The 16,361-nt window shown below is 36.4% G+C and overlaps 1 long non-coding RNA gene and 1 pseudogene across 1 annotated transcript in view; one reads left to right on the top strand and one right to left on the bottom strand.

Annotated features, from left to right (window-relative positions):
- The window catches only part of LOC122453191, a 254,095-nt gene that overhangs the window by 12,972 nt on the left and 224,762 nt on the right, over positions 1-16,361 (bottom strand). The gene's annotated exons all lie outside the window — the stretch shown is intronic.
- LOC122453189 lies at positions 7,239-9,116 on the top strand (annotated as a pseudogene).

Raw genomic sequence — 16,361 nt, 5'->3', positions numbered from 1 at the left:
AGTGAATATCTTGGTTACTAATATTTTATTCCTGTAATATTTCTGATTATAAAATCTTAATGTGAACTGAATAAAAAATGAATTTATAGTTGCTAAAGAGTGGTGTTTAAAGGCTTAAAATACATATTTCAAGTGATTTTCAAATTTCCATGTAGGAATAAAAATGTTACAATAACCAAGATAATTTGGGAGAGAAAAATGAGCAGGCAGTCCTTGCTCTAATTCAAAGTTATAATAAATAATCCATTTTTCCAGGCTGCACAATAAAGAAAGACTGCCTGGGTTTTCTTCCATCTTTTGTTATTTCATAGATATGTTGCACTAGATGTGATACTTTTAGTATTAATACCTACCTCTAAAGTTTATTTTAAAGATTAAATAAGTCAATCCATTTAATGTATATCAAAATCTCTTAGGCATAGACAGAACTCAATAAAGGTTAATTATTGTTATTTTAGGTGCATATTCAGTATTTAGAAGTGAGACAGCATGGATTTGCATTGTGACTTAATACTCTGACTCACTGTCTCATTACAAATACGCTGTTTTTAAAAGAAGTACTCATTTCATCAGTTGTTATGGGTTTAAATGAGTTGATGGACATAAATTACTGAAGATTTTGGTCTTTGAGTCTTAAAACTGACAAACTATTCTTTTATATGTATATAACTTATATAAATTTTAAGAAAATTACTGCAATTCAGGCCATGAAGTCTATGTAATATATAACTCTACTCCATCTCCAGCTTCTAAGCAGGTTTAAACACAAGTATCTTCAAAAATGGATACATTTTCCACTGCATAAATCTCTGGGAAAAATATGAAACAAAATGAGCATTCTTTTATGGAACACAGAAGTTACTTTTTAGGGTATGGGGTTAGGTGTGTAAGATACATGCAATAACAAAATAAAGATTATTGGAGGAATAAAGATACATTGCTTTATTTCCATTATTGTACCTGTCTTTCAGAGAGGCCAGCCAGGTCTACTGATCACTCTGAGTCTGGATCCCTTTTGGCCCCAAAGCAAATTCTTAACCATCCTGGACTTTATGTCCTCTGTAAAATCTTACTGGTTCCACTAGACACATGCTATAGTCTGACCACTTGTTCTATCATGGTAATGCACCTCAAGAATAGACTATGGCAACAAGTGAGATGTAGGAGAAAGAAGATAGGTGGGAATACGGCCAGAAAGGGGTAGCACCATAATTTTTCAGATGACACAAATAGTTTACCAGTTTTTAGCATAGGTGATAATTTTTATGTGGATAAATAATGCTAATTTGTAACATTTCAGGATCACATTTTCTATATTGAAGATGGTTAGATCAATAACTGGGATTTCTCAATGGCTTAGCAGGTATAGAATCTGCCTGCAATGCAGGAGACACAAGAGATGCAGGTTCAATCCCTGGGCTGGGAAGATCCCCTGATGAAGGAAATGGCCTTGGTTTTTGCTCTTTGATTTTTCAATGCTTAGTCAGTAAAAATAAAATTTTCCCTTTTGTTTATATAATTTTGAAGGAATATCAACCTAGATTTTTATAAAATATCTATAAATATGTAAGGTAAGGCAGTCTGATTAAGGAAAAGATAGCTTGCTTCATACAATAGACAATTTCATCATCTAATTTATAGAATACTCAACAGCCTCTATTTTGTATGTAAAGCAGTAAGGATCTTGGCTACTTTACTAAATAGGCAATATGATAGCTTATTTTAAATGAAATGAAGAAATTTCATTCGCTTCTTGTGCAAAATCAGCACTATTTTTGCTTTAAAAATGTACTGAAAGTATTTTAGAATGCCATAAATCTTTGGAAAAATACCTTAAAGGAAACATAAGACTATTTCAGTCAAATCAAGCTAAAAATATTCATTCTTTGTAGAGTAATAATTTTGATTTATTTCATTCCTTTTTCCATGTAATAACCTTTAGGAAGTCATGATAATCAATTTCTCTGATGATATCAATTCCTATAGTAGATCAGCTCCCATTATATTAGACATAATGCAAGTATTTGCATATTGCTATTACTACTCTCATATACACAAGGATATAAATATGGAATAATAGTATATACTCTCTACTTTTATGCCACTAAAGAGGTTCTATGTGTTGGGATATATATTTTCAGGACCCAGTATAGACAAAGCAAACATTTTCTAGCATATTTTTGTGTGAACTCTAGATGTCTGGATTTCTGAATTATAAATGAGAATAATATGTCTGCACAGTCTTTTGGTGTTATAATAACAGATTTTTTGATACATTTATAATATTCAAACAGAGAAAAGTTGAGTGGTAATTATCCTATAAACCACATGTAAGTTAGCAAATGAATAAATAAATACACTTTGAACTAGTATTGCTACTTCAGGAATTTGTCAAAAGAGGTTAGAGAAGTGGTTGAAAAAAGCATCTGGTAGATACCAGAGCTTTATTTATACTGCAAATAATGAAAAACACCACAGAATTTATGCACTAGTAATGGGAAGTTTCAAAAATAAAGTATAACAAACTTCTATGTTGGAATACTAAAAATAGTGTTGTCTAAGTGTATTGATAGACAATATAGTGTCTAGCTGAAAAAAAAAAGCAGAGATAGAGTGGTTTGTACAATATAGTGGTGTAGCTGAAAAAAAAAACAGAGTTAGAGTGGTTTGTACAATAGATGACAAGAGAAAAAGATATACAAACACAGAGAATATTAACCTTGTTCAGAGAAAAATATTAACATTTGCTATTCCTCTGTCAGATGGATTACATAGGATTTTTCTTTTTCTCTTGTTCTCTTTTGTATTGCATTTCGGGATGTATATACTCTTTGAGATTTTTCCATAGACAGGATTAGACAATCTACCCTGAGTTAGCCATATAGGACAACTACAATAAATTTGATGTATTGCCATCATAAAACATTTTCTGAGAGCCTTAAATATGAAAGATATTAAAACTAGATAGTAATAATTGCTCAGTTTTTCAGTTCCAGTCCTTGTATAGCTAATGAAAGAGGAATCAAGGCATGAAAAGTAGTGATATGTTACTTTATCTATTTATCTATCTATATTGCAAATGGGGAACTAAATAATATTCCCTTAAATAAGACTGTCTTATGATAAGCTACTAGTTTGACTGCAAACCTATAACATCAGTGTTAGAACTCTTACCCATAAGTTACTATTATTGTCCAGTTTATTGATTTTTGAAAATCATATGGTTATAATAACATGTGGAGGAGATACTGCTTTTCAACCAAGTTTGATCACATTGAATAATTTTAACTGCCCAAAAGATGAAATCCTTTAAACTGAATCAATCATGTGTACTCTGAGTAATCCACAAGGAAACTGTCACATTTTACTGCTGTGGAAATCTACAGTCAGTCTCAAAATTTGCTTCAAGAAACTGAATTCTCAGCAAGGTAGCAGGATACAAGATTACAGAAATTTGTTGCATTTCTTTATACTAACTGGTGGCTCAATGGTAAAGAATCTGCCTGCAACGCAGGAGACCCAGGTTTTGTCCCTGGGTCAGGAAGATCCCCTGGAGAAGGTAATGGCTACCCACTCCAGTGCTCTTGCCTGGAGAATTCCATGGACAGAGGAGCTTGGTGGGCTATGCTCAATGGGGTTGCAAAGAGTCAGACATGACTGAGCGACTAACACTTTCACTTTCTTTATACCAACAATGAAATATCAGAAAGGGAATTTCTTTTTTAAATTTTAAACTTTTAAAATTACAATGCCCAAAATAAGATACTTAGGAATAAACCTGATGAAGGAGGTGAAAGACTTATACACTGAGAACTATGAAACATTAATAAAGGATATTGAAGATGATTCAAATAAATGGAAATACATCTATTCTCTTGGATTGGAAAAATTAATATTATTAAAATAGCCATTCTACCCAAAGCAATATACAGATTTAATGTGATCCCTATCAAATTGCCTATGATGTTTTTCACAGAATTAGAATAAATAATCCTAAAATTCATATGGAACCATAAGAGACACAGAATTGCCAAAACAACACTGAAGAAAAAGAACAAAGCAGGAGGCATAACCCTCCCAGACTTCAGACAGTACTACAAAGCTACAGTAATCAAAACAGCATGGTACTGGCACAAACACATACATGTGAATTGATGGAGCAGAATAGAGTCCAGAAATAAACCAACACACCTATGGTCAATTAATCTTCCACAATGGAGGCAAGGTTATATAATGGCAAGACAATGTCCTCTTCAGCAGGTGGTGTTGGGAAAGTTGGACAGGAACATGTAAATCAATGAAGTTAGAATATACCCTCTCACCATATATGAAAATAAACTCAACATGCCTTAAAGACTTAAACATAAGACATGACATCATAAAACTCCTAGTAGAGAACATAGGCAAAACATTCTCTGACATAAATTTTTACCATTGTTTTCTAAGGTCAGTCTCCCAAGGCAATGGAAATAAAAGCAAATAAATTAAAAAAATGTGACCCAATCAAACTTACAAGGAAAAGAAACCATGAACAAAACAAAAAGACAATCTATAGAATGGTTGCAAATGATGTGACAGACAATGACTTGATTTTCAAAATATACAAACAGCTCATACAACTCAACAACAACACAAAAAGCCCTATCCAAAAAAATGGGCAGAAGAAATAGACATTTCTCCAAAGAAGAAATACAGAAAGATGCATGAAAATATGCTCCACATCAATAATTATTAGAAAAATGCAAATCAAAACCACAATGAGGTACCACCTCACACCAGTCAGAAAGGCCATCGTTAAAACGTCCACAGATAACAAAGGCTAGAAAGGGTATTGACATTGTTGGTAGGAATATAAGTTGAGGCAGCCACTGTGGAAAACAGCATAGAGGTTCCTTAGAAAAATAAAAATAGAATTACTATACAATCCAGGGATCTCACTCCTGGGCACATGTTGAGACAAATCTATAATTCAAAAAGATACATGCACTCTTATGCTTATAGCAACACTATTCACAATAACCAAGCCACAGAAACAACCTAAATGTCCATCAACTGATGTTTGGACAAAAAACACATGGTATAATTTTACAGTGGGGTACTACTCAGCCATAAAAAATAATGCCATTGACAACAACATGGGTGAAACTAGAGATTATAATAATATGTGAATTAAATCAGGAAGCAAAAGACAAATACCATATGATATCACTTATGTGTAGAATCTCAAAGATAACACAAATGAATCTACCTCTGAAACAGAAATAGAATCACAGACATAGAAAACAGACTGTTGGTTTCCAGGTCAAGAGGACTGGGGGAAGGATGGAGGGAGAGATTGGGGTTAGCAGATATAAGCTTTTATATACAGAATGGGTAAACAATAAGGTCCCAAGTGTAGCACAGAGAACTATATTCAATTTCTGTGATTAAACCATAATGGAAAAGAATATTTAAAAGTGTATATATGTGTATAACTGAATCACTTTGTTGTATATCAACAAGTAATACAACACTGTAAATCAACTGTACTTCATTGAGAAAATGGAAAAGAAACTGAATGATTCTTGGGTTTCCTGCATATATATTCCAAATCATAACTCTATTCAAAATTTTCCCCTTCAATAAAATAAAGCCGTTCTTAATTGTACTATAGCTTTGTTTTCCTCAATTCTGTAAATGAGGGCTCAGCAAACATTTTCTTTAAAGAACTAAATATAAGATATTTAGCCAGATGATCTGTTTGCAACAATTCAACTGCCACTGATGTATAAAAGCAGCCACAGACAATGAGCCTGCTGTGTTACAATAAAACTTTATTTACAAAATAGGGAGCAGGCTGGATTTGACTTGTGGGCTATAGACTGCTGACCCAATCTAGATACATGATTCAACTGTCCACTCTGTAACGTTTGCTTAAATTTAGTTTTGAGCTAAAAATAGTGCAGATGCCTAAATAAAGCTGATGGGACACTATGAACATTAAAGAGCAGAATTACACAATTCTATGCAGACAAGGATGTTCATTCATAATTTTTCCAAATTTTGTAGAGAGCAGGGTGATGAACCAGACAAATTTGCTGAAGGCTAACTTTCTTCCCCTAGCCAATTCCAACATATTTACACGATAACCTGAAGAAAGATTATTTGACTTCTCTCATGTGCCAGACATATTTTCTCATTTTAATCTAACCAATGCTGAGATATATTTTTATTGTTCTGATCTTTTTTTGATTCTTTTGAACTGTGGTGTTGGAAAGGACTCAGGAGTCCCTTGGACTGCAAGGAGATCAAACCAGTCAATCCTATAGGAAATCAGTCCTGAATATTCATTGGAAGGACTGATGCTGAAGTTGAAGCTCCAATACATTGGCCTCTCAATGCAAAGAACTGACTCATTGGAAAAGACCCCAATGCTGGGAAAGATTGGAGGCAGGAGGAGAAGGAGACAACAGAGATTGAGATGGTTGGATGGCATCACCGACTCGATGGACATGAGTTTGAGCAAGCTCCTGGAGTTGGTGATGGACAGGGAGGCCTGCTGTGCTGCAGTCCATGGGGTCGCAATGAGTCAGACATGACTGAGCAAGTGAACTGAACTGAACTGTTCTCATTTTATTGATGAATAACTGAGGTTCAATGAAGTTAAGCAATTCATAGAATGGGATAGCAAATGTCAGATACACAGTCAACAAAAGGTATTTAGTGCAGTATTATAGGAGAGAATTGACCCTCAGGTTGGGTCTCTGTTTGAACCCTCTGACCTTGGTTCATGAAATGGACAACTTTATACAGTTGAAGATATAATTGTTTTAATACATCATAAATTACATGAATTAATGAAATGTTAAAACATTTTTCTTTAGATTATTTCTGTGATTAAGTAATAAAAACTGAACCTTGCCTACCTAACTTATTCAATAGCTAAATATCTGCAGTAACATCATAAATACGTTAAATTTCAAGTCTGAGATACACATGCATGTTATATGTACAAAGTACAATATACCTTTATTCTTAGCTTCAAAATATTCATATACTTCCCATTGGTATAAGAATATTCTTTGAACTAAGAATAAAAGAGGATTTTGTCCCTGTTCTTAGAACTTTTCAGTCACTGAATTTTATAAAATGAACTTTGTAACTGTGTTGCTCCTTAAGATTTTGTGGGGGGTGGGGAAAGTGTTGACTGCCATTCTAATTCTTTTACCCAGCTTTTTTTAAAAAGCCGACTAGAGCTTTTGCTTTCTCTCTCCCTCTCCCAACATGGCGGCCTCAGCGAAAAAGAAGAATAAGAAGGGGAAGACTATCTCCCTAACAGACTTTCTGGCTGAGGATGGAGGGACTGGTGGAGGCAGCACCTATGTCCCCACACCAGTCAGCTGGGCTGATGAAACAGACGATCTGGAAGGGGATGTTTCAATCCCTTGGCATAGTAATGATGATGATGTGTATCGGGCACCTCCAATTGACCGTTCCATCCTGCCCACTGCTCCACGGGCTGCTCGGGAACCCAATATCGACCAGAGCCGTCTTCCCAAATCTCCACCCTACTCTGCTTTTCTAGGGAAGCTGCCCTATGATGTGACAGAAGAATCCATTAAGGAATTCTTTACAGAGGATTAAATATCAGTGCAGTGCATTTACTGCATGGACCCAGCAATCCTGAGAGGTTAAAAGGTTTTGGTTAGGCTAAGTTTGAGGACCTGGATTCCTTGCTCAGCGCCCTGAGCCTCAACGAAGAGTCTCTAGGTAATAGGAGAATTCGAGTGGACGTTGCTGATCAAGGACAGGATAAAGACAGGGATGATCGTTCTTTTGGCCGAGATAGAAATTGTGATTCTGACAAAACAGATACAGAGGGCCCGTCCTGCTGCAGACAGCTTTGATGACTACCCGCCTAGAAGGGGTGATGATAGCTTTGGAGACAAGTATCAAGATCGTTACGATTCAGACTGATACCGTGATGGGTATCGGGACAGTTACCGTGATGGCCCACGCTGGGACATGGATTGATACGGGGGCCGAGATCGCTATGATGACCGAGGTGGCAGAGACTATGACAGAGGCTATGATTCCAGGATAGGCAGTGGCAGAAGAGCGTTCGGTAGCAGGTACTGTAGGGATGACGACTACGGGGGAGGCGGGGACCACTAGGAAGACAGATACGACAGACGAGATGACCGGTCCTGGAGCTCCAGAGATGATTACTCTCAGGATGATTACAGGCGGGATGATAGAGATCCCCCCCCGCCCCCAAAGACCCAAACTGAACCCAAAGCCTCGGAGTACTCCTAAGGAAGATGATTCCTCCGCTAGCACCTCCCAGCCTCTATCTTTGGAGGGGCAAAGCCTGTTGACACAGCTGCTAGACAGCGAGAAGTAGAAGAGCGGCTACAGAAGGAACAAGAGAAACTGCAGCGTCAGCTGGATGAGCCAAAACTAGAGCGACGGCCTCGGGAGAGACACCCAAGTTGGCGAAGTGAAGAAACTCAGGAACGGGAACGATCGAGGACAGGAAGTGAGTCATCACAGACTGGGACCTCACCCACATCTGGCAGAAGTAAGTCAGACCAGGATGCACGAAGAAGAGAGAGTGAGAAGTCTCTAGAAAATGAAACCCCCAATAAAGAGGAAGACTGTCAGTCTCCAACTTCTAAGCCTCCCAGACCTGAACAGCCGCTAAGGTAATGCCAGCCCCTCCACCAAAGGAGCATGCTTGGGGGAAGCGAAGTTCCAACCCTCCTGCTCGATCTCAGAGCTCAGACACAGAACAGCAGTCCCCTCCAAGTGGTGGAGGGAAAGTAGTTCCAGCTCAACCACCTGAGGAGCGATGGGCAAGGAAAGATGAAAATAAAGTAGATGGGGTGAGTGCCCCCAAAGGCCAAAGTGGGAACTCCAGCCGTGGTCTGGGAGATGGAGCGAACAAAGACCACTGGAAGGAGTCAGACAGGAAAGATGGCAAAAAGGATCATGACTCCAGCTCTGCACCTGAGCCAAAGAAAGCTGAAGAAAATCCAGCCTCAAAGTTCAGTTCTGCAAGCAAATATGCTGCTCTTGCCATCGATTGTGAAGATGAAAGTGAGGGAGGTTACACCGAATAGACCTCTGCATTCTGTGCTTTCTCCTAGTCTCTCTCCACCCTGGAACATTTGAGAGCAAATTAAACCTCTATCCAGACAAGACAAAATAAAACTCACCATCTCCTGGAGACCTTTCTTAACATTAAAAAAAAAAAAACACAAAATGAAATTCTTTTGCATGCTGCTGCAGCCTTTAAAGTATTGAACTAACAGGAGAATCACCAGTGTAGCCAGAGAAAGATATGTACAGCTCTTAATGGAAAAGTTGTGGTGTGTTTTTATGACACGTGCATTGCCTGTGTGATTCATGCCTATGGGCCTCCGTTTAGCAAAATGCAGTGGCGGTGATGCAGTGTCTGGAATCTAGTTGGACAGTAGACAGGTATAAGGAAGAGTGAGGTTCCTACCTTTAATTCTTACTATCCTGTTGTGGCATACATGAATTCTCAAATATTACCTGAATAAATTCTCCATCCTCAGCAAGGTAGGTTTAGTCTCTGATGTTTCAGTCTCCAGGAGGCTGCCAGCCCCTCCTCTCATTTAGTTCTGAGTTACTGGGGCCAGCCTACAGGGAGTTCCTTCATTTGTACCCTCCAGGGGGGTAGGTGGGAGTGAGTCTACAGGCCGCTGAAGAATAGGACTGTTTGGTGACCAAAATAAATGGGGAAATCGTGGTTTGAAAAGAAGGTTGGGGGTTTGGTGAATTATCTTGCATCAGTAATAGAGAAAATGGTATATGACCTCCAGTAAACACATGAATGGTTTACTTCCTGGAGCAGGAAGCACTTAGGGTTCGTGGGAATTCCCAAATCTTTATGTGTCCTGGTTTTACCCTTTCCTGGCTCCTGCATGTCTTGAGTCTCACTCCTTCCCTCCAGCCATTCCTGCTTCTGCTGCTTTGACCCCTTTTGCACCTCAGGAAACTTTAGAATTACCAGTCTTAGGTGGTGAGTGTGGCCACTCACCCACATTGGGGTGAAGAGAAATTAAATTGGAAACCTTTCTTACAACCTTGATTGGTGTTGAGGGGTGTGCTTTTTAAAAAAGTTTCCATCTCTGCACTGAAATCCCACACAAATGTTTGGGTTTATAATGTGGCCTAGACCAATGTTGCCGGGTGGGGTGGGGGGTCGGTTCTTTTTATTTTTTTAGCATTCCTTTCGAGAATGAATGATAATGGGGAACAACTTAACAATGTTCTTGCTTCTCTTGCAACACAATAGCTTTACTTGCCTGCTTTTATGTGCACCTTGGTACTATCAGCTCAATAGATGGTGTCCTTATGGGCAGTATTGGTACCTACAGAGAAGAGACACCTTGGTCTCTTTTATTTGCAAGCTTTTTTCCCATCAGTCCTAGGTTAGACCCTGTCCAACCTTGCAGGGTGTTGGTTTATGAGTGCTGCAGCAGTGAGCATAATGAATCATTTACCCAGTGGACATAAAGGACATACCAAGTGAAGTAACTTTAAATAATTGGCGTGGAGTGGCTAGTAGCTAGGAAGTGGCTTTTAGAGATACCCAAGGTTGAGAGGGTATTTTTTTAAACCATTTGCTATAGATGTTGAAAAGGTAGGGTTTGCCCTCTTCATGTCTACTCCTTCCAAATAGATGTATACAAAAAAGCTTCCCCCCTCCCCATTCCTCTACTCTGCCACCCCGTTAAAACAAACAGGGATTTATGACCCGCTCCTCATTACATGTAAAATTTGTACAAAAATATCTTCTATGAAAATGACTTGTAATCTATAGACTTATTACCTGGGAGATGTCTTGAGATGTAAAATCCCATCCTTTGGGTTTTGGGGTTTTTTGTTATCTCCAGATAAATCTGGTCTTTAAAGTTCAAAAAAATAAAAGCAGACTAGAAATTTCAGAAATTTCAAATAATGTAAAACCTAAATATTAGAATGACTGTGTGTTCATTTGTGTAGCAAAACTCTGGTTTAGTGGCCTTTTGTATTAACTAAGTTTCAGGGAACATCCTGAGAAAGCTATATGTTATCGATAAGATTTCAGCCATGAGAAAAGGTGGTAGTACACTCAGCTCTTATATTAGCCTTGACTTTTTTTTTAATGTTTTCTTTCTCTTTTTTTCCCATTTATTTTTATTAGTTGGAGGCTAATTACTTTACAATATTGTAGTGGTTTTTGTCATACATTGACATGAATCAGCCATGGATTTACATGCTTGACTCCTTTTTATTTATTTATTCAATGCACAATCATTGAGCCCCTATTCTTGGCTAGGCACTAAATCTTAATTTATTTTCACTTAATAACATGCTAAGTTCAAGAGTTGAAATTTTCAAGGGATGTACCAGAAGGCACAAAGAAGACTTTAATTTAGACCAGTAATATCAAGGACAGTTTACTAGATGAAATGCTGCTGGAGTTCCCTGAATCAATGAGCAAGTAATTGAGAAGTGGGAAGTTGGGAAAAGAAATTGCAAAGGGAGCAGAAATGTCCAGGAGTCTGTCAAGGATTTCCCCTCATTCCTTAAGAGCAGAGATGTGGGCCCAGAGGAAGGGTTGTGAGGAAAATGTGTTTTTCGTTCTTAAGGTGTGTGGGTGAAATAGCAATGGGTGGTACTGATTCTGTATCAGTCACAAAGGTAGGCTGAGATTCTAATGGCAAAAGAGACAAGTTGTGGAAAGGAACTTATGCTTTTTGCAGAAATGGATAAAGTTCTAGCAAATCATGGATTTCATGGTCTAGGCAACTTGCATGTATGTGCATTCCATCACAGATCCCAGATTTCAACTCTGCTTCTATTGAAGAGTCAAGTAACTTTGGTTCTGAGAACAGTGAAAGTTGCACAATGTGGCCTTTTCAATTTTACTTTTTCATTAACATTTATAATTTACCTATAATATTTTAAGAGGTACACTTATTACTGACACCATCTTCACACAGAATTTCTGTGAAGAACACAAATTTAGGATGCAATGCAAACTTTCTGACACTAAATCTTCCTGTAATGACTAAATTAATGGTGGAGGTGAAAGAGTCAGAGATATTTATGACCCTGGCTTAACACCTTCCTCAAATTTAGTGTATCACAGTATTTGGGCATAATAATTTTGTGTGTTACAAACATTTAAGATGGTAAAGAATCTGCCTTCAATGCAGGAGACCCAGGCTCGATCACTGGGTCAGGAAGATCTAGAGAAGGGGAATGGCAACCCACTCTAGTATTTTGCCTGGAGCATCCCATGGACAGAGGAGCCTGGTGGACCATAGTCCATGGGGTCGCCAAGAGTCAGACATGACTGAGCGACTAACATTAATAGCCTTTTACAGTTAATAAATGGTTAAGCAATATTCAAACTCTCTTACCTTTTTGTTATCCCTTACTATAATATCTTAGCACAGATAAACTCCAGGGTAGAAACAGGAGTCACAAAGATACTTTCCTATAGGCATTAGGTCTAAATCCAATTTTCTTCATGTTTAGGAAACATTCAGTTTGCCTAAAATTAGTGTATTTTGGATGTTTACAGTGAAACAAACGTAAATAAATAACAAAATAAAATACAATTTATTTACATTAATATTTCAAGTTAAGAGTACTTCAAACCACTATTTTAAGAGTTCTTTAGTTGTTCTATGTATACATATTAGAATAATACTGTATGCGGCAGCTTGGATCTAATTATGGCAAATAAGCAAATGTGGCATTTCTGTAAACTACTCTGCAATTGAGTGTACTTGCTATTCATTGGTAGATTCACCCTCTATACCCAAATATTATAATAAGAATAAAACGGATGGTTCCACATTCTACCATTGGTAAGGATAAGGTTTCCTACATTCTGCTTCCTAGATGAGAACTGGTTTAAGTCTTGATGAGAGTGAGCTTGCATTTTGGAGGTCTCGGTTTCTCTAGCTAAGAGGAGTCAGGAGAAATAGGAAATAATGATTCCTATGATAATGAGTCTAAATCATCTTCCTACTATATTTTTATTGGAAACTTATTTTTAAAAGTTCAAATTCAAAACTATGTGAACTTATTAAATAATGCTCATTTTTAAATGGGCTGTAAGTCATTACAAAATTTGAGAAGACAGTTGCAAAGATTGTGACAGACCTAGTATAGTTTTAATTATTTTGGACAGAAGGAAAAAATGAGAACTGAATGAGTTTTCATGTCTCCTGCTGTAACAGCACATGTGCAGGGTAATTTTTTTATATGGAGTTTTGCTCTTCTGTAGAAATATTAAGACCTGCTACCTTTATGCTTTATTTTCATGCTTCTAGGGTTTACTATAGAACTCTAACGTTCATGCTTTCATGTCACAGGATTAAATATTAAACAGTACCACTAACTAGATATGGTACATTTACTTTCCAAGTAATTGGATTGTAGATGAACCTGCTGCTACTAAGACTTCAACTTTATTCTCCTTTTAGAGCACTGCAATGTGGAGACTGTCCACAGAGCAGAGAAAAGCTGAAAATGGTTGGCTAAGGTTTGACATTGCCTTTGGGATACATTATCATGCTCGCCAACAAAGGTGTCAGGACATCAGTATTGAACTATAACACACAGCATGCCAAATCCTTCAGAATTCCTCACCTCAACATAGATGTCACTATCAGTAATTTAACAGTAGCTTTACTTTCTTTAAAAAATTAGCTTTAAAGTAATGCCTACTCATTGTAGAAGATATGGTAAATTGATAAAAATCTTTAAATCACCTATGATTTCTCTACTCAGAGATAACACTGCAAACATTTTCCTGCTTACGTACATGTTAAAAGTTTATACATATAAAATCTGTTGTTTTATATTGAGCATTTTCCCTATTTTAAAACTCTTCCAAGTATATTTTAAAAGATCTGCTTATTCTTTATTCTTATGGCTGCACTAAGAAATGGGTAATCATTCATTGCAGGACATTTGGGTTGCTTCCAACTGTTTGCTGCCATAAATAACGACATGGTAAAAATCTTTGTGCATAAATCTTTGTCTTCATTTCTGATAATTTCTTTAGGACAGAGTCCCAGAAATGGAATTGCTGAGTCAATGAGAATGAATATGTTTAAAGTTTGGGTATCATTCCAAACTTGCTTTCCTAAAAGGCTTTATGATCATATTTGTACACCTATCATGAGTTTATGATTATGCCTCTCACTACACCCTGATTTGTAACTTGAAAAGCACTTTAATTAACTGCCTAATACTAGTCTAATATTTGAATAAGTTATGATACCATCACTAGATGGAATAATATGCATTTCATTAAAATTAAAATTATGCATATTATGTTGTTGCATTAAGCTTATTGATGATATGCTACTAAGCAAAACACATGATATAAAATTAAATATACTCTATCATTGCAAATATGTATGTATATGGAAATTATTCAACAAAGATGATAACCAATAAAAATAAAACCTAATAATAGGAGAGTACCTTAAAAGGATAAAACTTACTATATAGTTAATAAAAAACAATGTAACACTAAGTGCTTAGAATTCATTATTTCACTCCACTTTATAATAACCATGGAAAGAGGTCCTGAAGCTTGAAGATTTTATGCACTGGTCTAATAATCATACAAGAATACAGTACAGTTCTGGAATTTAAACCCAGGTTGCTGACTTCAAATCCACATTTAGGAAAGTAAGCTTACATATGAATCCTTTAAACATGTTTCTAGTCCCTAAACTTTATAAGATGCTGTTGCATATTCTTTATGGCAAAATAATATAAAATGTTGTATTTAATAGAAACCACAATGAATAAGCTTATGATTTTATAGAAAGTAAATAAATTATTAAAAACCAAATAAAAAGGACTTAAAAGACACAATTCTGAAAAGGAAAAAAATGTTCCCAAAAAACATGAAAAAATAATATTCTACCTAACAATTAATCAGTGGGATGCAAGCAAAACAATAAAATAACACCCAATTCAACCCAATTCAACCCAATCTGAGGATGAAGAATAACTATATGCTGCTCAGAACTATTTATATTTTATTATTATGACTCTGATATAAATATATGTTATTACTTTAATATAACAAATGCTCAATTTCTTTTTATTGCCATGAATAAACATATGTATTATAGTAAAGATCTAGGTTGACTCTTCAAATAATTCATGACTTTATTTTTCTTAAACATTCAGTAAATTTAGTATTTTTCACTGCAATGATAAAACACAGTCTTTAGTTCTTTCAAGGAATATTTATTGATTGCCTATCAAGTACTAGGCATTATTGTAAGAGATATGGATATATACTGTATCCAACAAACAAAAATACTTGCCCTTTTTAAACTTATGTTCTCATATGGAATTCAGATAGCAATCAAGATAAATCATTAAAGTACATATTCTATAATATATTGATAAATTATAAGTAAATGCCTAAAATAAGGCAGAAAAGAGAGATATGAAATTTTAAAGATGGAATATTGAAATTTTATGTAAGACAGCCAGAGAAGGCATCACGAGAAAGTGACTTTGCTGCACAGACTTCAAGGAAATAAAAGAGTTCACTGTGAGGAAATCTGTGGCAAGAGCCTTCCAGGCAGGGCTAAGTGATATTGGCAAAGACTCTGTGGTAGAGGACTTATTAACTTGTTCATAGGATCATAAATGCCAAAGTAACTGCAACAGTGTAGTTCAGGAGACACAGTAGGAGAAGACCAGAGAATTAATGGGGGCTACATGAGATTTTGTAATTAAGGTGATCATATACCCAATTTTATGCCTGTTATTTGGAGAAGGCAATGGCACCCCACTCCAGTACTCTTGCCTGGAAAATTCCATGAACAGAGGAGCCTGGTGGGCTGCCATCTATGGGGTCGCACAGTGTCGGACACAACTGAAGTGACTTAGCAGAAGCAGCAGCATGCCTATTATTTAGGGGTGAATGTTTAAAACGTGTATTCACTCTCAAAAGTATCCCAGTTTGGAATAATAAGTCACCATGATTGTAGTAAGAAGTTTGAATTTTACGTTAGTAACTTGTCACTGATAGTTTGAAAAGGTGGATGATATATTTTGTGCTTCACTTGAGTAACTCATGTCTACATCAAGACTAGAGGTAAGGAAGTCAAGAGCTGAGGAAAGTATATTTATTATTTAAATTTATCAAAATTTAATAATGTATTTCAAAGCAAAAAAAAAAAGTGTCTGGCCAAGATTAAGTATGATGTTTAGATGTCATGAATTTTTAATCATTTTTAATTTGGAGCAAATTGTCCCTCTTTTGCCTTTCATGACCTCACAATGTTTTTAAGATCTCACAGTGATTATTTTGT

This window comes from Cervus canadensis, chromosome 14 (assembly GCF_019320065.1).
Source record: "Cervus canadensis isolate Bull #8, Minnesota chromosome 14, ASM1932006v1, whole genome shotgun sequence".
NCBI lineage: Eukaryota > Metazoa > Chordata > Mammalia > Artiodactyla > Cervidae > Cervus > Cervus canadensis.
This window is presented reverse-complemented; position numbering and strand designations above follow the sequence as displayed.